This window comes from Ischnura elegans, chromosome 5 (assembly GCF_921293095.1).
Source record: "Ischnura elegans chromosome 5, ioIscEleg1.1, whole genome shotgun sequence".
In the NCBI taxonomy this organism is placed as follows: Eukaryota; Metazoa; Arthropoda; class Insecta; order Odonata; family Coenagrionidae; genus Ischnura; species Ischnura elegans.
The window spans coordinates 127,177,699-127,202,836 of record NC_060250.1 but is presented as its reverse complement, the minus strand read 5'-3'; the positions used below and the strand labels follow the sequence as shown (position 1 = coordinate 127,202,836).

Sequence of the window (25,138 nt, the reverse complement as noted above, 5' to 3'; positions counted from 1 at the left end):
AAAAGGACTCCAACACCAATTCAAATGATTGTAATGAAAAATAATTTGAAAAAAAAATCATATTTAATGCTAAAAATTGGTTCATATAAAGAAACTGCAAAATGAAATTCTCGATTGTATATGAAATACCATCAGTAATACAATACTTCACAATCAATGAAATAAAATTATTACAAGGAAAATAATATAAACAGAACGAAATTACACGAGCAAAATATTGGAGAAAATTCTATTACCGTACATCTCCTAAGAATCATTACAGCATTTGAAAGTACACTTGGATACCACACTGCTTTAGCCAGAGGAAAGTCTTATGCTACAATTCAATTTCGAACATTAATAATTCATTCGCATCATCAATTGAATTGTTTACACTTTCCTCTGTTACTCCCCCTCCCCACGTAGAGGGAGCAGGTTGGATTTGAGGGGGAGGGAGGGTGGGGAAGGATTGATAGTGGAGGATGGGACATTAGTGTTAGTGCTAGTGTTACTACTATTACTACCACTACTACATCAAGCAAAAAAATCACTCACTCACACACTCATCAAGCAACATTCATTCACACACCTACGATAGACCCCATGATAAACTTGCCATGGCAGCAGCCCCCAGTTCGAAAACACTACGAACCTAAATATATTGCTCCTAGCTAATCTACGCACCGCGACGACCTAGTACTTGTCGATATAAACTAATTTCCTAGTAGATACGCTACGCATGTCGAATACCTAAGAATCTAGTTTCCTAATGGATTAATACCTACTCTCCTGCCTACATCTCCCGCAATGCTGTAAAAAAGAAACATTACAATAAATAAATAACAATAAATCACACAGCAATAATAAAAACAAACACAAAAAATCCAGAGTTCACTGATGAGAACCACACAACTCCAGGCCTTCTGCTTCTTCGTATTCTTCAATCTTCGGCTCTTGAGATTCTCCAGTTCGATGCACCTCTTCTCTATGACAACGCAGCATTCAGCAGAATCTCCAGCTGCAACAAAAGGAACCATTTGTACTAACGAAAAAACTAACCACCGCATCAGGGTTTAATCCCACGTTAGTAAAAATTAAATATCGAATTAGAATAACAACAGGCTTAGTCAGCACTGGTTGAGTCACATCAATAAAACCCACTTCCTTATGAATGCAAAATGGCGGTTCCGAATGTTACTGGAGTAAAATCGTTTGTTATTTAAGTAAAATGCATTTGCGAGTGCCATTTAATTGTATCCAAGTGAATTACTTCATAATTAATCTATTTGATCTCGATAAAAATATTCAGGGTATTAATCCAGTCTTTCAAGGTATAGTAGTGGATACTAAGAGATGTGTATTATTGCGCTTCATCACTGCCCTTACGATAAAATGACTATTATGCATGGGTGTAGACCTGTTTTTACAGGAATGTCAGGTAAAAACTTTCAGTCCTACGAATGATTCAGAACATATTAACATTTTTAAATATGACAACAAGCATGAAAAGAAGTAACTGGAAATATATATTTAAATTTAAATCAATGGAGAAATAAGAAAAATAGCGTCTAAATCGGTCTCAATGAAGGATTCCAGTTAATAATGTGAACCTACTCGGAAACAAAAGTGATACCTCCAATAATAAAGCTACCTTCATGATCCATTAAAAATTGCAATCATATGAAAATATATGGGGAGCACACTCATAAGTAGTAGACGAACTTTTCGTGCTAGGTAATTCCATAAAGAATAATACCTTAATATCAGTGTCACATAAATATTGATATCCAATTGAAAAACCGAAAAATATCTACAGGCTTAGTTAGCACTGAATGAGGCACTTCCTGTAAATTCATTTCCTAATGCATGCAAAATAATGTATTTGAATGTGACCGGAATACATTTGTTCTTAATATAAGTGAAAAGCAATTCCTAGTGATATTTAGCTCTACCGCATTAACCTACTCTATAATTTATGCAATTGATTCCATTAAAAAATTCAAAGTATTAATTTAGTTCAATAGACTCTACTACATTTGTGTAGTGCTGTGTAAAGCGTTGCCCATAAGATTGAATGACCATTTTACGTTCGTGTACACCTGTTTTTACTTTAATGTTACACAAAAACATTCATTGCCAACAATAACTCATAAAATTAAAATATTTACAAATAGTACATAAAAATGGCACTGGAAATATTAATTTAATTTTGAAGTCAATGGAGAAATAAGAAAAACGTTTTTATGCAGTCTCAAGGAATGATTGAATTAAATAAATTGAACCTACTTGGAAACGACTAGGAAAAAGCTACCCTAATGATCCATTCCCGAAAAAAAACTCATCAAAGAATATTACTAAGGGTGTAACCACCGTCTCTCATAAAGAATTGCTCAATTTAATTAGCGCGTAAATATTGATATCGAACTGAAAAAGCATCAAGCAAAGAAGCAATTGAACAAAATGGAATTATTTATACTAAGTCAGAATTTAAGTTTTGAAAAAAGTGTTCTTTCCTTATGTAATGATAGAATTTAATATTTGTTTTTGTGTGAAAGGTAGAAACATGGTCATTAGCTGAAATAACAAAATTCATTCCTACCATACAGCAGCTGCGTCCCATACGTGAAGTTTTCACAATCCAGACTAGTTTTGTCCTCCTTTCAAATTTGAATTGAGTTCCAGGGATGAGTTGCGGCTGTAAATGGAAAAAGACAAATGATAAGAGGAATTCAGCTCTACAAACGTGAAAATACTGTACAAATTTTTTTTAACTTAAATGACTTTGAAAATTCGTTCAAGTAATAAAGCAATAATGATAGCTAGTAACAGGAGAACGATATTAGTTGCTTGGATAGTTCGTAAATTGGATAGAATATTTATTTTACACAATAATGCGTTTATCAACTGCACTAGCTGTCTATTACACTGGAATTGTGGAAAGCATGTATAAAATTTCTTCCCATTAACGTTATAATTTAACTTGAGATGCGAAGTATGACTACGACTTTTCGCATAAAATCATACGTTTTTGACAGAAAAATCGTACTTTACAGACTTTATATTATGAAATAATTAAGGTTTTTGATTTCAACGTGAGGTCACGAAATATATGATTATGAATAACAAAAGGAAAGTAATCTTACTGTTACGTGATGGCGCCATCAACGAAGTTTCTTCAAGGAACGGAGAAGCATGCTGTACGTCTTCTTCGACCGTTGTCTTTTGCTCGTAAAACCGGCGAAGTCTTGAGCCTAGGGAGAGGTAGGATTAGTAGCACATGTATAATAAAAATAACCCTTACACAAAATACCCCCAAAGCCTCGCATACACTCCACGACAACATACAGAAGGTATCTTTGCACCTAAAGCAGTGACAAAGTCCTATTTCTGTACGCTGCAATGGATTAGCGCGCATGCAATACTTTGGTTCGAAAGACTAAACATAGACGCACGCATAAAAAAGCCTAGCCTTACGTTACGCAATTGTTTTGGCACGAGAGGCCCAAATCAAAGCAAATACGCGCTTTATCTTCTTGTCTTGGTCCTCTTCAACCGTCGTCTTCTGTCTTCTTTTCTTCCAATCCAGGGATGACTTGCGGTCCTCTTCTGTTCCTCGAAACCTGGGGAGAGGTAGGATTAGTAGCACACACAAAATAAAAAACCCTAACACAAAATACCCCCAAAGCCTCGCATACACTCCACTACAACATACAGAAGGTATCTTCGCACCTAAAGCAGTGACAAAGTCCTATTTCTGTACGCTGCAATGGATTAGCGCGCATGCAATACTTTGGTTCGAAAGACTAAACATAAACGCACGCATAAAAAAGCCTAGCCTTACGTTACGCAAATGTTTTGGCCCGAGAGGCCCAAATCAAAGCTAGCACTCGCGTTGTCTTCCTGTCTCGGTCCTCTTCGACCGTCGTCTTCTGTCTTCTTTTCTTCCAATCCAGGGATGACTGTGCAGTGCTCTTCTGTTCCTCGAAACCTGGGGAGAGGTAGGATTAGTAGCACACACAAAATAAAAAACCCTTACACAAAATACCCCCAAAGCCTCGCATACACTCCACTACAACATACAGAAGGTATCTTCGCACCTAAAGCAGTGACAAAGTCCTATTTCTGTACGCTGCAATGGATTAGCGCGAATGCAATACTTTGGTTCGAAAGACTAAACATAAACGCACGCATAAAAAAGCCTAGCCTTACGTTACGCAAATGTTTTGGCCCAAGAGGCCCAAATCAAAGCTAACACTCGCATTATCTTGTTGTCTTGGTCCTCTTCTGTCTCCTTTTCTTCAAATCCAGCGGTGACTTCATTCTGTGGAGAGGTAGGATTAGTATGCACATACAAAAATATAAATAACACTTCCCTCCCCTACCCTACCAAAAAAACCACCCAAAATGCAAGACAAAAGGGAAATTTACCATATCACACACACAAGCACACACACACCCCTACCTATTTTTGAGCTCATAATCTAAATAAACCATACTAAGGTTTATGAAGCATGCTTTTTTCGTATTCATTTTGATATCATACCTTTAGCGCTATTTTCATCATTTTCTCAACCTTTTTCTTGGCCAATTTTTATATTCACGTGATTTGGTACCATTTATCATATACCTCTCATATCTTTCAACCATATAACCATTTATTCACCATTTTTTAATGTAAAAGTCAATTTTGACTCTCTACGTCGTGTTCATTTGATTGACGTCACCACTGAGATCTCATGTACCGGTATACCTTGATTCATACCATGTGTTTTGTGCGTGTTAATTTGAGTAAATGTGTAAAAGACGAATATTTATAATCCCTAATTATCGCCCGAAAATATCGCTCCTACGCCTAAAACTGGTAGCGATGAACATCCTATCACTTCCCCCACCCATTGTTGAGTATTTCTCTTTTTCTTTGCAGTCGAATACTTGAATTTCTTCATTTGGTGATTTCACTTTTCGATGCTTCGAAGACACTTGCCCAAATCTTGATTCTGTAAAGAAAAGGAAAGATAATTCAAGTTAGTTTACACTTCTAAAATCACGGATGACCACAGCAGCGCATAGAATTTAATCTTTATTCAAAGCATTTAGACAAGTATTATACCTTGAAAATTAAAAATAAGCCGCTATGATAAATGAACTTTCTGAAAGCATAGAATAATGAGCAGGAAATGTCAATTAAGTTAAGTATTATACATATACTAATGAATATTAGGTAAATATATAATCAACAATTAAGATTATGCCCTTTTGGAGCATTGAAAAGTTAATAACAATAGGAAAGTGGAAATCAATGGAATGCGAAGTCATAGAAAATACAAAGTTGGCAATAACGTCTTGTTCTTATAATATTCCCATTCATTGATCTTCTGTTTCTGACTTGCGAAATCAACAATAGCAAGGCCAAAATACAGTTAACTTTTGGAAAAACATTATTTTTAAGTGATCGTATTAGGGTTACCTTACCCGAAGAATTTATTTGTTTTTTATTGAAAGTTGCTTCAATACTCGTGTTAATGCGTATTCACCGAAGATTACTCAGTGGTGGCTCAGTCCCTATTTCCATCTAAAAATCACACATACAATTAGTGACATAACAAATGACTAGATTCAATGTGTAATGATCTAATGAAAATAACATTTAAAAAAATCAATCCGTCAATAGCAGAATTTCCAAGTTGTGTGGTTGAGTGTTGAGGGAGATAAATCGAAGAAACGCAGTACTATGTCCAGGGTGTCTTTAAAGTATGCATACTTTCATTCCTTAACTCGCACTTGGTCAGTTATTTAATCAGCGCATGAGGTGTTATACAGCTTATGTTGCGGTAATAAAATTCAGCATCTACGCATAAAATACATTATAACTTTATATATACGATATCTACATTAATTTATAGCTTGTAGGTATTAATATCGATTTACGCCTAACATTATCCATTGCAATCGAATTTGCTAGAAGATGAAATTAAAATCGATAAATTTAACGAAAATCGATCTTCCTCTTCCTTTAAATCCAAAGAAATGCTGTATAATACATTTATCGCTAGGAAAGGCTGACGATAAGAAAAAGTTGATGCAAAAAGATTAAGAGTGGTAATACTGTAATTACCAAAAATCATGTTTAGTTCACAATTGAAGTCAATGTTGGGCTTTCACCTGCAATGAAGAATATCCATCACTTGGCACATTATGTCTTACCAATATATTTTGCCATTTCATTTTACAGACGTAATTAGGCATAGCAATGACGAGTAATAAGAATTAAAATATATACGAATGTCAAGATTGAAGGATGAAGAAGTTGAACACGCCTACGGTGATAGGAGTGAGGTAATGAAACAGATAAGGGGTGAAGACAACTTTATTGAGTCAGGTAATTGGAACGCTGTCGTCAGCGAAGGTCAGGATGGAATAATAATCGGGAAATGTAGATTAGAAATCGAAATAAAAGAGGAGAAAGGATCCAGGAATTCTGGACAGAAAACAAATGAATGGTTGCCAACACACTGTTTAGGAATTACATTCGAATAAGATAGATATAGAAAATGCCAGGAGACAACAGAAGATGTCTACTAGACTATTTTTTAGTGACAGCTGAGATTAAGGAACAACGTGAATGGCATGCGATAACAACATGGACGTAGATATCGACACTGATCATAATCTAGTGATGATGAAATGCCATCTTAAAATTCAAAAACTAAAATAAATCAGCGAAGATCTATTGGGAATAAGTCAGCTAATTGAGCTAAAAAAAAACGTGAGCAAGAGAGAATTGGATCCCCCTGAGATATAAGTGGATATACTTGATAGCGGAAATACTATCAGTGGATATCAGAAGCGGAAATTCTAGGTAGAAATTCTATGAGAAAAATGCATTATTCACGCAAGGAATATTTAGACCTCATTAAAAGGGGAGAATTCTTAGGAATGCGAACTCTAATGAAGGAAAGGCTTGTTACAATAGAATAACGAATTATTTATCTCTGATATCTATTCGACTGGAGTTATACCAGGCCCAAAAAGAAGACCGCTTAGAAGTGTGAAGATTTTCGGACCATCAGCCCGGTGGATGAAGGAAGAGCAAGAGAAAAATTTTTTGCTGTTAGGCTGCTCTTTGAGAGGAGAATTGAGAAGAAAAAATCGAATTTCATAGCATTTGTGGAGAAATGTAGAATCAATAATGCGGAATGGAATTCAATGGTGAGAATTCCTAAATAAATTTAGAGAGTGCCGCTTTGATTGTAGATTTTAGTGCAGTATATATATAATAACCAAGTACCGGTGCTAAAATATGGACCCAAAACTGAAAAACCAAGAATAGGAAAATAATTCAAAAAAGGATGTGGTCTATTCCCCGTCATTTTCGTTTACATCGAGAAAATCGTCAATGAAATCAAAGAGAAGGCTCTGGGTGTCAATATCCGCGAAGAAAAATTAGTATGCCGCGATTTGCTGACGATATAGCAGTCATAGTAGAGACTGAGAAGGATTTGAAGAAGACTTTGACAAATATGGAAAGGTCAATCGTCCGATATCAGCCGAAAATTAACCAAAAGATTACAAAGGTTTTAGTGTGCATCAGAAGAGAGGAGGATCATACAAGCATTAACTTAGGGAAGCATAAAATTGAAGGGGTGAATGAGTCTTCTCAAGTAAGTATCCAAATACCCAACGATGAACGCGGAAAGAAATAAATAGCAGAAAAGTGCAGGCGGAAAGGCTTTCTAATCAAATAAAAACCTTCTAACAGCTGAGAATTCAAAAAGTAATGAAATAATTCATCAGATGCTACACATGAGGGGGACGCTTGGACGTTGACACGTGCTGAGATGTCAAAAGGGGAAGCATTCGAAATGTGGTGCTACCGAGGAATGAGGATGATAAAATGGATCGTCCAAGTAAGTAACGAGGAAGTTCTAAGAAGTGTGGGAGAAAAGAGAAGCCTCCGAAAAACCTTAATCAGAACTTGACATTTTAGTTGTCCACATTTTGATTGCACGATTCAAATGCAGATTGTGAGCAAGAAATAAATACTAAGTAGAATAGCGCAGTAGACGAGGGCTTCCTAAATAAACAAGTACCTTCTAGCAGCTGATAATACAACCAAAGAAGTAAGGAAACAACTCATCAGATGCCACCTACGTATGAAGTATGTTTCTCTATAGGAGCGATGCTTGTACGTTGACAGGTACAGAGATATCAAAGGGGGAAGCATTCGAAATGTGGTGCTACCGAAGAATGATTACGATGAATTGGATCGTCTGAGTTGGGAATGATGAGGAGTTAAGAAGAGTGAGAGAAGTATGAAGTGTCCTAAAAATCTTACGGAGAAAATGGGAGAATTTAGTCGGCCACATAATGAGGCATGATGAAGACAATCGTAGAAGTACAGGTGGAAGAGAATAATGGCAAGGGGCGGCCTCGAATGAATAAAATAGGAAATTATGTAATAGAAAAGTATTACGTCACTCTAAACAGTCGAGCTTTCATGAGAGATGAGCAGAGAGCTGCGTCAAACTAGCATTGGATTGGATTGTGGACTTATGATGGTAGTGAATATCTCTATAGGGTATGGCTAAAGAAAACGAATGCATGTTTATAAAATGACAGTGTCTAGACCCGCGGATGTCTAACCTGCCGATGAATTATCGAGGAAACAAGAATGACGCTAAGTATTATATATGCGTTCATTGATGATGACTAGGTACGATCTATGAAGTACCAAAGGTTATGCATTTAGGTAAAAAATAGTGGATTCAAGACATTTATTCAAATTATCTAATTTATTTAAATGGCTGCGTTAGGTTGATGTTGATGTCTACAGTAACAAAAGGAGCGAAGAATCTGAACAAACACAGATCACGTCCTTAAATACCATATAATATCTCCTGCTGGTAAATTGATACAGATATATGGTACTTATTGTTTTCTACTGTGAATTGGTTTAGTTTTTTTCCAAATGTCTCCACGATACTTTGAAGGTGGCACCAGTTTTAACCAATTTAGCATGCCTAGCAAAATCAATTAATTAAATCACCATGATGAATGGAATGAGCTCTGAATACGACAACCATGCGCACTGTTGCTCAGCATTTCACTTTTCCTATTATCTCCTCGCATTATATATGCAGCAGATTCATCCCTACGATATTTCAAATGCCAAACGTATCGACGATATAGGGGAAAACTTGGATCATTTGTATAGAAATGGCGTTCTTTGATTTAACTCAAGACCAGGGACGAATGCAGGAGGCATCGTATACGGGATAGAATAACTAAAATAGGCTCCATAGCCCGTTCTCAAATGAGACACGAAATTGCAAAACCTAAAACTCAAACTTACGTAAAATGTAAAATTTATTGCTCAAAATCGTGAAGTACAGGAAATGCATGCGAAAGTGCAAGGACAACTGACTTTCAACTTTCGGGTTCATACACGTCGTGAGTGTGATTAAAAATAGCCTTAATAGTCTACCCTGTTTCAATTCTAAAATGACTGCATGCCCAGGTGACCAGAGTGGCAAGTGGCCAGAAAGCCATCGATCTAAAATCCTTCGATTTATAAAAAATATTTTAATTTTTTTTTAAAGATCAATTGGGTGAATCTCGACGCACTATTCTTCGCTATGTAAGTGAGGCATGGACAATAACGGCAGTGGAGTGATCATGGGTAGGAGCATTTGAAATAAAGAGCCACAGAAAAATAATAAGGATCAAATGGATCGACCGAGTTAGCAACGGGGAAGTACAAAGAAGAGTAGGATAGAAGAGAAGCCTCGCGGAAACCACGATAAGGCGGAACAACCTTACAGCCTTATCTGGAGACATGGTGGTCTGATGAAGACAACCTTCGAGGGGCAGGTGGATGACCAAGATAGACTTCGAATTAATCTTAAGACGAAGACTTAAAAGGTAGATTTCGAATAAAATATATGGTACATATTAACAAGGATTCGAAAAAGAAGAAAAAGGAAGTTGTGGAGAGATGAGGTGATTGGGGAATTCAGCGGAGATTCGCGTCAAACCAGTCTTAGATTTGTTGAATGGTGACCTGTGGTGATAAATTGTCATGAACCATGAATAGTCAAAGCATTTGTATCTAAATAAAAAAATAGTGGATCCACGGCATAATACACGATCATATATTATGAAATATTTTTGACTTTTGATTAAATTTGACTTCTGAATTTACATAAAACGAAGCCTGAAGAAGCCTTTTCATTTTGCAATAAACCTTGCGGTTCACACATTTTGTAAGAATATATAAAATTAACTTCAGTATTTTAGTGAATTTATTTGAAACAACCTGAGGGTTGGAATATTTAGCGAAAAAATTGTTGAAGAATTGGAACGGACATGGATTACTTAATATATTAATCGATTACTTGCGGTAATACTGCAAATTATCTTCTACAAATAAAAGTGATATTGATACGTGGTATTTATTGCTTTGGACTTGTGAATGGGCTTGTTTTTTTTTGCAAAAAAAAACTCTCTATACGATAATTTGAGGGATGTGCCAGTTTTGAGTGGGTAGACAAGCGAAATGAAAACCTTTCCTCAACGTTGTGATCAGGGAATCGCAAAAGCTATTTGGAAGATGAGAGCCAAAGAATTACAAAGTCAACAAAAATAAAAGTAAAGGCATCTTCGGCATAATTTTCAGCAAATCAGAACCCACGGCGGCTAACAGTGATTACAATGCCAATGCTTGTATTTAAACTGAATTAATTTTGTAAATACGGACATTGATGGAATAAGCGATGGAAAAAGGGACGGTGGGAATGATTGCGTGATTCAAAAAGTGATGGATCAAGCGATCACTCTTTTGGTCCCTGAAAACCTATCGCTGAAGCTATCGTTTTGAGGGACGAAATTAGATATCGTGTGATTCAGGTTCAGGAATAAGGTGTCAGAAAACTAAAGAACTCTTTGGCTGAAATTTTGGCTAAATTGTAGTTTAGGTAAATAAATGAAAAAGAAGATGTGGAATAGGTAGTGAAATGCCTCTTAATATAATGCTGTGTGATACTTTATGAGACGATGAATGTTAGGTTAAGAATGATAATAAGTGAATAGAGGCAGACAAAAATGAGTTGAATCCATGAGCCGTTTATAGCATTGAGCTAGATCGATGGGCGAATTTACTAAATATAACCATATTGAATGTCACAAATCTACAGTGGAGGTCCAACTGATGAGAACTATAGATACTCTGAAAGCATACTCATCAGACGGTAAATTTACACGGTCAAATGCTTCGCGAATAAAGGTTCCATGGCAACCAAGATACATGGAAACCTAAGAGGGATGAAAATTAGCGGCAAAAGGTGTAATTATTCGATGGATTCTTCACTCTTGGAATGGAATATCAGGGCGGCTATACCAGGGAATGCATCGGTCAAATGTGATTTTTTTTAAATAACATGAAACGTGAAATGATTTCTTTCTCGCGAAATGCTATAAGGCAGAAAATGCAAAGAATGATGTACGACTTCTTAAGAACCAACGAAATTAAATGGCCTAAAGTAGGAGAATTAAGGTGTGGATGCTATGGAATAACACAAGCAGAATTGTTCCACAGCATTGCTGAAGTGGTGTTAATTCCTAAAAAGAGCGCCGCTTAAAAATCGGTGATAGCAATTATATCACGGGTGAAGGTCAAGATGGAAGAATGGCCGGGAAAGAAGCATAATGTAACCAAAATGAAGGAATTGAGGAGAACTGAAGCTAGCGGATGTGAGTAGAGCATAATATGCCAACCGAAAGTGATAAAAAAGGATATTATTATGGGCTAATGTGAAAGCTAGGGGAAATTTATTATATTATAGCTAAAAAAAAAAAGAATCAGGAAATAGTTAGGGGACTGCATAAGCTACCCTGGTGCCTATACCGAGAGTGACTATAACCTAATAGGAATATGAATTCACTTAAAATAAAAATAGAAGAAGGTGGTGCGAAAAGCAATACAGAAGAAGAATAAAAAAAATCAGTTTCAAATGTAATATCAAAATGCAGCGGGGAACAAATTAGAATCAAATGTGCTCGAGAAAATCATATGAATAGAATCAAAAAAACTTAAGAAGTGAGAAGCAGCTTAAGCAGTTCACAATTCAGTTCAGAGAAGCAGAAGAAGAAAAAGAAGGAGCTTAAGAAGTTCTTGAGAGAAGTAAATTAGTAAAGTAAAATCAATATATGGAAACTCCTCACTGGAAATCTAGGATCTCGCTGAAGAACGTGAATTCGAAAACTTAGGAATGTTTAATGAGAGTGAGGAAGGATATTTGTCGAAAAGTATTGGAGGCCGGAGAAAAGTGGATGAAGAATGTTTTCGAAGGCAAACAAATACATCATGTGAATGGAAAATTAGAAGCTGCCTATATGATAGTGAGAAAACACTTCAAGTAATGAGCATGGAATGCAGTACCGTGACAAAAACGGAGAACTTACGACTGAAAAAGAGGACAAAGTGAAGGTATAAGTCAAATATCTGAAAGAGCTGTGCAAAGGAAGGCTTAGCAAGAAAGCGACAGAATAGTTTATCGAGTTGAATGCAGGTGAAGTGGGAGTCCAAATATTAAGACCAGTAGTGGACGCTGTAGTAGCAAGAATTGGAATCCAATGCCATGAAGAACTCCGAAAGAAGTTGGGGTAATTAACATTGACAGGTGAATCATCTATTAGTTATGAAAAAAATAAAGTGTCGAGGATAAATTTAAGAACTAGCTATGAAGAATCACTAATTAGGAACGAAAGGGACATAGCTGTGATATTTCTCCAAATAATTTCGAAGTGAATATCACGAAAGGCATTAATGAAATAAAAGAAAAAGCGTCAGGGTTGTGAACGAATATGAATGCATGAATATCCATGAAGATAAGTTAATTGAAACTTTGCTAAATTGAGAAATATTTTTAAACAAGGGTAGGACTATGGCCAATTATCATCTGGAAATCATCCTCAAATATTAGTGCGTTGCAAAAGGAAGTCAAATAGCATTAAAAACTATTGGGAAAGAAAAACTGGATGGTGAATGGATCCCGGGAAGCAGATATGCAGCGGTTGAAGCAGCAATAAATAATGACATGAATTGACCTGCTGAAGAGACCTTGACGAAAATGTAGCTATATACCTAATTCGTAAAGAAGGAAATTTAAGCATAAAAGTAAGGAAACATTTCATCTGAACTTACGACTTGAGTGTAAAAACAAAACAAATATTAAAGAAAGGTATCGGGGACAAAATTGATACCAAGCTATGAACAGTAATACATTAAGAACGGAGCAAGACAAGACTTTGATATTTTCCTTCCGTTTTTTCTAAGTTAATTTCTATAATATAAAGCACATTAAGTAATGATGGACGAAGCAAGAAAGAGAGTAGAATAGCTCAGGCGAGGAGAGAATTCTTCTAAAAGATGAGTCTTTTTACAGCTGCGAATACAAGCGTATAAGCAAGGAAACAATTCATCAGGTTCTACATATGAAGCATGTTTCTCCATGGGAACGAGGCTTGGACGTTGCCAGGTTGAGTCAAGAGTGCAAGCATTTGAAATGTGGTGCTATCGAAGAATTGCTAAGATAAAATGAATCGACTGAGTAATTAACGTCGCAGTGCTATGAAGCGTGGGAGATAATACAGGTCATCCAAAAACCTTAAAAAGAAGACGGAACACTTCCTTTGGCCACATTATGAAACATGATGGCCTGATGAAAACAATTGTAGAAGGGCTGTTAGAAGGGAAGAAGGGCAAAGGCAATGGCCCCGAATGAGTTACACAGGACAGGATTTAAATGATGTCAAAGAGAAGAAATACGTAGCTATGATAAGGATGGCGAACAGGAGAGAGGAATGGAGAAATTCATCGAACCAATCATAGGGTTGTTGACAAATAACGATAATGATGAACATGTGAAAAGGCAAAATCAAAATTCAAAGAATAGGCGTCGGTAGTCTCCATGGCATGTCTATTAACGAGGAAGTATTTGCAGAGGTTTACGAAAATTTCAAAGATTCTGGTACAAACAGGTAGGAAAATGACCAAATATCAATTGAAAATCACCATAAAAACTAAATAAATAGTGTGCAGCTAAAGAGAGGAATTCAATAATAGCACAGAAATTGGAAAAAAAAGTCACGAGTCACGAGTCACGAGTTAGTCACGAGTTATACCACTTGGGAAGCAGAATGACCAGCGTTTGAAGGAAAATCAGTGGAATAGTCCAGGCGAAGAGAACTTTTAAGAAAATAAACCTTACAGCACAGAAAAGAGGAAAATATTCATCAGGACTCACACATTGAGTGAGTTTATATACAGCCATGAGTCACGGGCAATGACAGCGGTGGAGAAACTGCTGGTTGTTCAGTTGTATGAAAATTGAATGGATCTACCGAAGAGAGGAATGCGGAATTCCACAGAGGAACGGGGAAGCATTGTGGAAATCAAGCAAATGAGAGACCATTACATTCACAAACATCGCAAACCATATTTATCGATGTTTATGGATTACATGAACGGAAAAGGAAGGCCTGTGATAACGCATTTAAGTAACCGGCAATGAAGGGTGTGAAACAGAATGTGAGATATTCCAATGCTCTCCACATCAAATCATTAAAGGATGTTTAAATGTGCTGATAGTTACAATATTTGCTAGGCATAGTGTTCTGCACTAGTAATGCCATCCGTGACCATAACAAATTGTTTTAAAAAACCGTATTAATAAAGGAGGGCAATAAGCTGGATGCCCATTAGATTGCCTTCGATCAATGGAGTGTTCGTTTATTTTCTGTTACTCCATATAACACTAAATTCGCCCAATAAGGCGTAATTTCTCAAAAATAGCGTGAGCTATGTGCACTTCTAACATTATTAGTTCCTCCTGATTGCCGTCATTGGTATCATAGTCTCGGGCGATCATGTCAGTTGTATAGCTTGGTATTCGTAACAAAAAAAAAACAGTATTGGAAACTAGTTAATTATGAAATATCGTCCACTTAAAAAATATCAAATAATTCATTTTTGCGAACTTCTCAGTATTACGTTTACCTATAGCTACTAAGAGGCACAAAAAGAATCAAGATCGATGAATGGGAATATCAAAAGGCATATCACACGGTTTAGATTAAAAGATAAGTGTTGACTCACCATATTTCTATAGGCTTCCTCTTCTTCGCGACCGCAACGCAATGCCCCATTTAACCCCGCCATTGAACAGCATCGACAGAATGCCCCAATATTATTCGTGCGCCTGGAAACAAAAAAGTTCGCATTAAATGCTGGAAATAGTCTAGCACAAAAGGTTCATAATTAATATGGAGAATAACTAATGTACGATGGTGCAATTAAAGACAAAACCTAATCGTCATACCTACTAACGGTCTCAAATGCGACAAATGTTGAATAAAGAAAATGCCGAATGTAGTAATGTAACCAATTAAGATCGCCAATATTTTCTCTTACTCATCGAAAATATCTGACTAATTATTACAGAGTGATCTCGGAGTAACAGCGGACGTAAAATGAATGCAGTTTAGAAACTATTAATGCGTGGAATAACCCACTGCTCAGATAGCAATAAGAGAACTTTTTAACGGCAAATAAGGATTTGTGGCCTAAAACTGAAGGAATCACTGATAGGAATACCATTTTGAAAATTCAGGCGCTCTCGTGGTCATTGAAGAAACATGAAATACACTGTTACACGTCTACTATTGATAGCTAATTTAACCAGTCACAGCGATAAAATGCATCAGAATGTGCTCCACAAAAATTAACTAAGCCACCAGCGTACTGAAAGTAAGCTACTGAATGGAACTTAGGATAACATTTCCTGTAATCAAACAATTATCATTGAGGGGATAAGGAACACGATGATTGTTTAGATAAAACCACTAAAATTTAAGTTTCTTATTTCAAATTCGGACACTCCATAATGGAATATAATTTTCGAGTTACACAGATTACACCTGGGAACGAATTGATGTCTACTAAGTCAAAGGGGGGTCATACAAGATGAATAATCGAGTATTCGTCACATAAATATGGCTTTGGCAGAAAATAAAGTGTCACATATATTCCATGTTCCATTCCATTCCGAAGTACTTTTCGCAAAAAAATTATTGTAATTCAAAATGACTATCACTGGCGTTATTTAAGTTACTATTTTGAGCTAACTTTAACTGAGAGACACATTCCTCGCGTGGTATCAAAGTTGAAACGTAAAGATGGTTGGCGAAAAAAAATTAGTTATTCAAAACAATAATCACTCTGATCAAGATTACTTAATGGATAAAAAAATAGTATTTGCGAATTATCTTCTAGTCCACAGCATTAACAGTGCATGGAAACTAATACGAAAATCATCCACGAAAACAATAGTAACGGTACTCACCTCTTAACCCCATGAGATATCGCCGCGAAGTGAAGTCCAGCCAGAGAGGGGGAGGAGTTCTGACAGTGCGTCAATCACATGACGAATAGCAGTGACGTCACGACAATTTCAAATCGCTTTATATTTAAACAACGAAAAGTCTTAAAACATAGAAGATCGTAGATATTAAATTATTTTAATATTACGATTTAAATAATTTATAAGAATTACGATTATATTATAAGCAATAAAAAATATTTTGCCCGGAAAACCAATAAGGCGCCAAAAAAAAGATTTGTTCAAAAGGTGGCGCTGTTATACGCAAAGAGCGCGGGATTTCGTTAACGTCCAACGGTCGCAAAACACGTGATCAATATTCTAGAATTTTCTAGTAGTTTCCGAAGGTCGGGACGAATGTAGAATACGTCATAGCATTAATTAAAAAAAAACGATCGATGAGACGACCAATTTCGCAACGGACTGCATTCAACTGTTGCTTCCAATGCAGCACTTCCTCTACCCTTCTTCACGAATACAACACCAACACACACCCCAGTTCGTCACTTATCGTCATCTAGGCGGAGCATTTGTGCATTTTTGAACTTGATATAATGTTTCAGCCGTTCCCTCGTTCGTTGAGATCACCGTATTTTTCCCTGGAAACGAGGATAGAGAGCTACAAGCAATACGAGGAAAAAATACAGCTGAATCGACAGAGGTAAGTGAGCACAATTAATTGAAATTTCAATGGTGTAGTGCACGTAAGTGGTAATCGCAATTTTGGTATAATCGTTATTATACTCTCGCATAAATTTGTCACTAAGTCCTTCGTTATGCAAAATAAAGCGAGTAGCGGAGTTAGGGAGTGATTAGATGTTGCAAATTTCTTGAGTTCTTAACATCACTAAACGTAATTTACGAAAAGTCCATGAGAGAAATGTATAACATTTTTTGCATTAGTGAATAAAAAAGCTCCGCTGTACAAATACTTTCATTTTAATTCCTGTGTAAAATTTATGAAATGTGCAGACTCAAAATTGAATATTAAGCTCCCATTCCATTCAAGGCTCGTGTTCATCACAAAGGCTTAATGCCAACCAATTCCGCTTCGGATCTACGAATTATTTCGGTAGTAAATATTATATGATTGACGGAAAGATTGAATGAATTTCCTAGCTTTATACCGATTTCATATGTGTTATTTAATACTCTCATAATTGCTTCACTGGGTTCAATCGCTGATGAACTTTCAAACGACAATCGTAAATTATCTGTTTTCTTATGAATAGGTCATGTTTACACAGTGAAACCTAAACAGTTCCAGTAAATAAGTTTCAGTAGCAGCAAAGATATTCAGTCTTCGAGAGGATGTATAATGTTCAACTAAGTTAGTTATGTCATCATCTTTTTCCATTATACCACAGATATCGCGCTAACGCTTTCGAAGTGTTTTCATTATTAATGATGAGACATGAAAAGATCTTTTTGATGTGTGAAGATAGCACATTATAATTTATTTTTTTTCTGGTCATTCGCAGATTGATTTCACGACAACCGTGCTTAACTCAAGCCGTGTCCGAGTAGAGTAACCTCATGCTGTCATCGTTGTACTAAAGGTATTGCAGAGCCGTTCCTTACGAAGAACTCTGGAGCCTCTATAACCAACTGAAGAGATAATTTACCCGTGAAAGCCACTACTTCAAGGAGAAAACATGGATTGAATGATGAAATTTATTTCTTTCCTCGAAGACAGTCAAAATGGATTTATCGTCGAATCATACTCGAGGTAAGTCATATCGTAATCACTTCATCACTTGAATTTATTACTTTGTCATTACTAAAAGTAATAAACCACATTGATTTTATTGACTTTACCATTCATTGTTAGAGTAAAAACTGGTATATTGTGTCGGTTAATACTTATTTTGCAAAATTATTTCAAATTTGGTGCCAATTTTCACCGAAGCAACCACTACCATTAAAAATAAAATGTGCTATCATTTGCCTATTAGAGGGTGCGAGGGTATAGCGGTTATTATACGAGAGGCCATTAACATTGACCATCGAAGCCTCTTTTTCCTCATAACAATGCTTGTATACGGCAAGAAAATGCAGTCTGGAAATAATTCAATAAATTTCAGCTTCAGCACCTGCCAAGTTAATGCCTTGGTCACCCCCACAGCAGTGATTTTTCAATTGCTGACTCCTTACTTAACGGGTTCATAGATTTCAATAAACTCGAATTAACATAAGAATGTGTATGAATGTTTCACCGATGATACAGACTGGGCCTGCGAAGTTTGCTCATAACTATTGGGGCGGTCGTAGTCAACTAAAGTAGCCATCGTCTACATTGCAGTATGATTAAAGCTGATGAATTCCTGAATCTTATAGGGTGTATAATGAACGCATTTGTATATTCCTAAGTTTATTTTCCAACCCATTGCATCGTAATTAACTGAGTAGAGCCTATAATGGTATTGTCGCACGATAGTGAAAGTGCAATAATTGAATTTAATACCCATTGAAATAATATGAAAATATTTCATTTTATCCCGCTAAATCCTGCATTCAAACAAAATTTCTCATTTTCAAAAATACAGTCAAGAGTAAGTCAAATAATTTTCATTATTATCAGAAAAGTGAGTGCTAAAACCAGTTAGTTTAATATCATATTCTGCAAAAATGTTTAAGCTTCACATTGAACCGAACTGCAAGAGAAGAATACTCCCTACCTTTTATTTGCTGCAAGTTCCATCGGCGGCAGAGCTAAGCAGTAGAACAGCCACTCCACAGAACACGAATATTCACCAACACTTCACATATAATGCACAATTGGCCATGATACTTTTAGTGAACACTTGACAAACAAACTTCACTGCATAACTAGATGGACACTCGCTTATTCCGTTGGGTAGCACAGTAAGGATCTTCACATTCTTCCCATGAGACATGCATTCTGCTAACAGTGTGACCGATGATAAATCTCCAAGGGTTGAGTTGAAGGCCTGAAATGGATTTTTGAAAGCTTGATTACAGGAGTGCACATTCATTCAATGGATTAATTGAATTATTTACATCACCAGCCGTAAAATCTAAAAAGAAGCAAGAAATATTCTTTAAGCTATAACACAAAAAACTGCATTGATGTCACTATACCCCATTTTATACGCCAGAGAGTAACTATGGCAGCAGGAATACATGCTATTTATACCTATTAAAGCCATTCTTAAACGCTTGGTTTCATGATACTGTGACTAGCGCGAGGTCATGTTCATTCCCGAACAGTTGTAATGTTTTTCCGAACGTTTAAATGTACATATTAGTATACTTGAAACTAATTCGTGCATTATATCAGTTAACCAAGCCTTGATGCCGGAGCCAGATTTTAATTATAGTAACAAAACTAGAAAAGTCTAAACAAAGAATGCGTGCACAAAAACTGCATTAATTTTACCAAATCCTACTGCCAAAGAGTTTTCGCTTCTTGCAAAAAAATGATCAGAAATAGCATGGAATAATGTCATTTACAAGCATACGACTTACCAGAATTCTTTAGCGACGGATCGTCTATCTCTGAACTCTGACCGAACTGCAGCGAGACTTGAACTTCGCTTTAACAGAATGACGACTGAGAGGAAAAACTCAAGTGACGCACTGCTTCTTGCTTGCAGCCCTGAGAGGTGATAGAGAGAGGGGAATCAGAGAGAAAATTAGGGGAGGTATCCATGCACATATTGCCCTATAAGAGTCAAAAATGTCGGCCTGATTTTTAGTGCAATTGCATCACGAATGCGAACCGAGATGTTAGATTTGCTCGTCGCCGGGTGAGCATGGTAGGTGGTTGTTAGGGGGAGGTATTGGAAGAGAGCGTCGGTGAATTTGAGGGGGGGAGGTAAGGGACTCAGGGCACCACCCTCAACGCAAAAGGGTCGCTCATTTCTCTCCTGACATCAAATACCCAGGAATCATGCCTAGTCTATCTTTCCACGTTCTTGTATTATAAATGTATATAAAAGAGTGTGTCTATGAGTTTCCATACGGCCGAATGGATCGTAACCAAACTTAGTAGGTAATTCCTCATGCTCCTAATGCCCGTGGTGCTACTTCTAATTGTGTCCTTCACGTCGTTTGCTCATTACCGTCTGTTACGTCACGTCATAGAATTTCTGTGGCCGGACCATAAATACCCTACACAGGTTCAATCACTCCCATGGTTCCATGGATTCCCGCCGGTCGCAATAAGAAGCGGCGCTTGAGTCGCTAGGATACAAGTCAACACACGCATTGGCCCGCAAGAGATAGGCTACGCGTTGAATGTAATCGTTAATTGCTCAAACTCAAGCTCAATTAATTAACATTAAGCTCTACTTCATATCTGATGGTTAAAAAAAAAATTAAACATTTTTATGTGAAATTTAGATCCTTCAAAACTATGTGTCAGTTAATGCAAATGTGGTCTAGTGGTCTAATGGTGCAGGGATACCATTCTGAAGTTCCATATTCGATTCCCGCCGGTGGTAATTTTTTTCATAATTTCCTTTTATATTTTGCAGAAACAAGCTATTCGTAATTATATTCATGATTTACACGGAAAATTATAATTCTTTTCGAGGAAATATTTTGTACACTTGCGACGTCTAATGTTTCCCCGTTTTTTCACCGAGTGGCTTCCTTTGAATTATTCCATTTTCGTGTTGTAATACGACGTATTATTGAGATACACATGTATTTGCTTTCACTTTATGTTAAAATATGATATTGTGTACTCATTCTCACCATTCATGCCTAGTTTTAGAATCGGATTTCGTTAGTAGTGGAACTATTAACACCTTACGGAGTAAGAAAGAACATAACCTGAAAAGCTTTATTCTTTGATGATTGAAATTGATAATTATCTTCATGGAAAAAGGAAAAATTACCAACAAGACCCTTCTCTGTAGCCTCTTGTTAGATAAATTACAGATCGTTGAGTGAAAAGGTGGTGTACCGTCCCTAACTCCGGAGGAAGAACCCATTTTCACTCTGGCTCACTCTATCTGGATTGCAAAGGTTCTTTTCCAATGATTCGAAAGCTAGGCTTATTCGGTAAGGAGTCTACAATCCCGTATAGCTATATAAAATGAATCCAAGTACATGTGCTTCTTAAAAATGCATGGTTTTGCAACAAGGAAATAAAATCTTTCAAAGATAAAAATTGGGAAAACATCACATGCCGCATGAGCACAAAGAAATCCTTGCATAGAAAAAGTGAAAATGTCAGTGAATATCATGAACATGATTGTGAAAAGGAGGCTTCTGTAAAATAAAAAGTAGAAAGTAATATTTAAAAAGTATCACAGACGAGACTCGATCTTCATGTCTTAGCGTAAAAGTTAGACACTGGGCCACGATAGTATTTGTGTTATATGGAATACTGAATGGAATTCAAAGCCAAATAAATTTACAGTTATCGATCCTTGCGCCATTGGTGACTAAAGTTTGGTGTAAATTAATGCGTGGAGACCAGTTTCATAGTAACGCGGAAACTGCACCATAGTGGAGCCTCCTATAGTAATATAAACTCTATGGTTCCATCGTTCGCGAGCAATGCCGGGTGACCTGCTAGTTTACTAATAAAGGCTTACTTTTTGGAAAATACTTGCAGAGTGAGCTATTATGTTAATTTTACTGCGAAAAAGCAATACTTTTACAAGTACGGTTTAATACAAGGAACCAAATTGAAAGATGTCCTTTTTTCTGTTCATTCTCCTGCTCTGTTTGGGAGGATACTCGGTGCATTTCAATTTTCATGCATATAAACATTTCCTTTCACATGTTTATGTATCCTGTCAATACATATTAAAGTGGTTGCCCCAGCTGCAGTGAAGTTTTCTCGATGGGACAATTCGCCCATCGTCATCAGGGATTCAGGGATTGGATACCTTTGTACATCGAAGAGTCCAGCGAGTTGTCCATCGAAACGTTGGAAGGAGAAATGGAGGACCTGACCCGGTGCGAAACCCGAGAAAACTTCACTGCAATTGTTCGCTGGGAAAAAACCAAACATAATAGGTATCCAAGCTCCTTCACTATTGCAACATGCTCAATGATGATCGGAAAGGAGGACTTGTTCTTCCAATAATTATTATATACTATTAATTACACGAACGCCTTTTAAAATTGAAGTAAATTTATTAATATATGAATCACTGTCTGTAATAAAGCAGGGTTACCGTCCATACCTCTGATATATAATTCCAATTAGCATTGTCAATAATCACTTCGTGCAAGTTTGGCTAATGCGAGCATTTTTTTCAAAATTATGAAAGATTAATTTTAAAAATATATTGCTCACACTGTTTATATCTCATTTATATTGACTGTTGCTGTTATATTTTAGTCAATATTGGAAAATCTATCAGTAATGAAGACCAAATTCTCTATTCTACCGAATTTCAGTTGTAGTAAATTTTCTCCCGAATGATATCGTTTTTGTTACCAATTAAAAAATTTTACTCACTTGGAATCATTTCATTTAACGCAAAATGACTATATAGTTTGATAAATACTGTGATTTTGGCCACGTTACTCGGTTTGTTGTTTTTTTATTTGAAATTCAAATTAGTTTATTTGTTAAAAGTGCACTTTAAATTGGCAGGTTGGCTGTATGTGTAAAGTTTTAATCAAAATAAAATAAATAAAAATAAATCATTTCTTTATTCTACTTTTCATTTTGAAGCATGAAAAGATTTTATTATTCACATTTCCAGGAATGCAAAGGACATCGAGACAGCTTCGCCAGATTTTGCTGCGGGCACTTCATTTCGTCTATTGCCCTGCCATAATGAGTACACGGCGGTCTATTTGCTGTTTAAGCCGGTTCACCTCACGTCTTGGACGAATGTCGGATCACATGTCATCCCGGAGGAAGAAAGTTCCAGATGATTTTGATTTTACTATGTCTGCTACATGGTCAAAAATGTCTTTTTTAATTATTAACAATTTATGGACAAGTTCTGAGGAGGAAGATTTCATAAAACGAGAACCTTACTGTATGTATTATAACTTTGTAAATACGGCACGGTGTTCAGGACCTAATTTTGGGGCCTATCCATTTCCCTATTTTGTATAGAAATTATGTGCTATTTGCTTTTAAACATTTTAATGTAATAAGTTACGCTGACGACAACGTGCACCAGAAACATTTTCAATCAGCCGCGAGAGGCTCCAAATTGAAATTAGCAGAAATAGGTATGGCCTCATGACAATAATGTAATAAATAAAGATAAAACATCAGATAGCAGCAGATCACTAGATCCTGGGAATTGAGTAAAGGTCCGAGTTAGGCCAATATGATAAATACATTTAATACGTTGGTATTTATTTAAATTCATTATTTGAAAATGATTGCTTGTAATTTTTTGTATTTTATATTGTGCCACTGTAAACTGTCAAATATGTTGTGTTGACAACTCAATAAATAAAAAAAAGTGCGTTGACGCGGCGAAAATTACAAGGCGCAAAGGGAGTCTCAGTATTTATAACTGAATAATGCAGTAATTTATATCATTATGTATAGTACTTCGGGCCATACTTTCATTTATTATAAATGGCATTAAGTCGGTTGAATTGACGAATGAAAGCGATTCTTCTACGCATATCGGACCTCAGAAGTATTACACTGGGGAAAAGCCATTTAGTCCTAGATATGAGACTTGTTTTCGACTAATTTTTGGCCTGTGGATTAGAAATTAACCTCCGCTTTTATTTTTTAACTTCTTAACCTTTTAACCTCTTTCCGATTTACAAAATTTGCGTATGAAGGAATTCAAAGTATAATCTTAACTTGTATTCTGCCCGTACAGAATGTTCTAATTTATTTAAAGTGTTATGGGCAATTACTTCAAGTTATGAAAATAGGCAAAACAGGCTTGTCCTATGAGTGTATTGCTGTGCACGATCTTTTGACTGCGGCTAACACGGTCAGACAGGAAATTCGAAGATCCAAGCGTGACCATACATTTTTAATGATCTTGTGCAATCGGTAATAACAGTTAAAAGCCATAAATATGCATATATAAATAATACCTTATGCTATTTGTAATCATTTTTTGCTACAGCGTTAAATGGTATTAATTTAATTTAATTTTTTTACAACGAAAAAAAAACAATTTTTGTCATTTTTTCAGGTGCTTTGCGGGATCGGAAGATGACGTCCGATTTTAATAATTCTTTTTTTGTTTTTCTTGTACTAACGTATCGCAACTTTTCCGCACTCTTACGACACGAAATTTGGAACTTGAGTTTTTTCGCACCACCCTAACGTACATCAACTTTTTTTAGAATTGAAATATTACTCTGTTTTTTTTTGTAAGCTATTATTTACATTTTAATACTATTTTTGTTTTCGTAACGAATGTACAATTTAAAATTTTTGAGGCAACAAAATAGATAAAAGTGTTATTCGATTATTATATTTTTTATGAACCAGTGCTGGGACGGCGTTCCATGACACCACTGCTAGCCAGTTAATATTCCTTTAGGGCGCAGTATGAAGCCATCAAGGAGAATGCTCGGAGTCACATAAATAAGCTATAAGGAGTAACATATTTTGTAATTTAAAAAGTCTTAATTTTAAGTAACCATCATATCAAAAAATTCATATTCTATCACTTAAAACTAACACTACAACGCGGAAAATGGAATTCACAATAACTGGTCTTGCCATTGTAGCCTGAATATATAAAGATGCCTCACTGATGGAGATTCTTCATTAGTGAAGAAAAGTCAGTATATTG

General features: G+C 36.1%; 2 long non-coding RNA genes across 3 annotated transcripts; one reads left to right on the top strand and one right to left on the bottom strand.

Annotated features, from left to right (window-relative positions):
* Positions 1-85: 85 nt before the first annotated feature.
* On the bottom strand, positions 86-19,973 carry LOC124159885. Of its 2 annotated transcripts, XR_006865049.1 has the most exons (5): positions 19,905-19,973; positions 19,094-19,366; positions 3,123-3,230; positions 2,579-2,674; positions 86-997 (listed from the first exon to the last, which is right to left on the bottom strand). It is a non-coding gene; the product is annotated as an uncharacterized LOC124159885 (long non-coding RNA). The 2 variants fall into 2 exon arrangements; XR_006865048.1 differs by lacking the exons at positions 86-997; positions 2,579-2,674; positions 3,123-3,230 and adding exons at positions 4,344-4,976; positions 15,134-15,236.
* Positions 16,854-24,422, top strand: LOC124159884. Its single transcript, XR_006865047.1, has 3 exons — positions 16,854-17,076; positions 17,897-18,144; positions 23,111-24,422. It is a non-coding gene; the product is annotated as an uncharacterized LOC124159884 (long non-coding RNA).
* Positions 24,423-25,138: the final 716 nt, after the last annotated feature.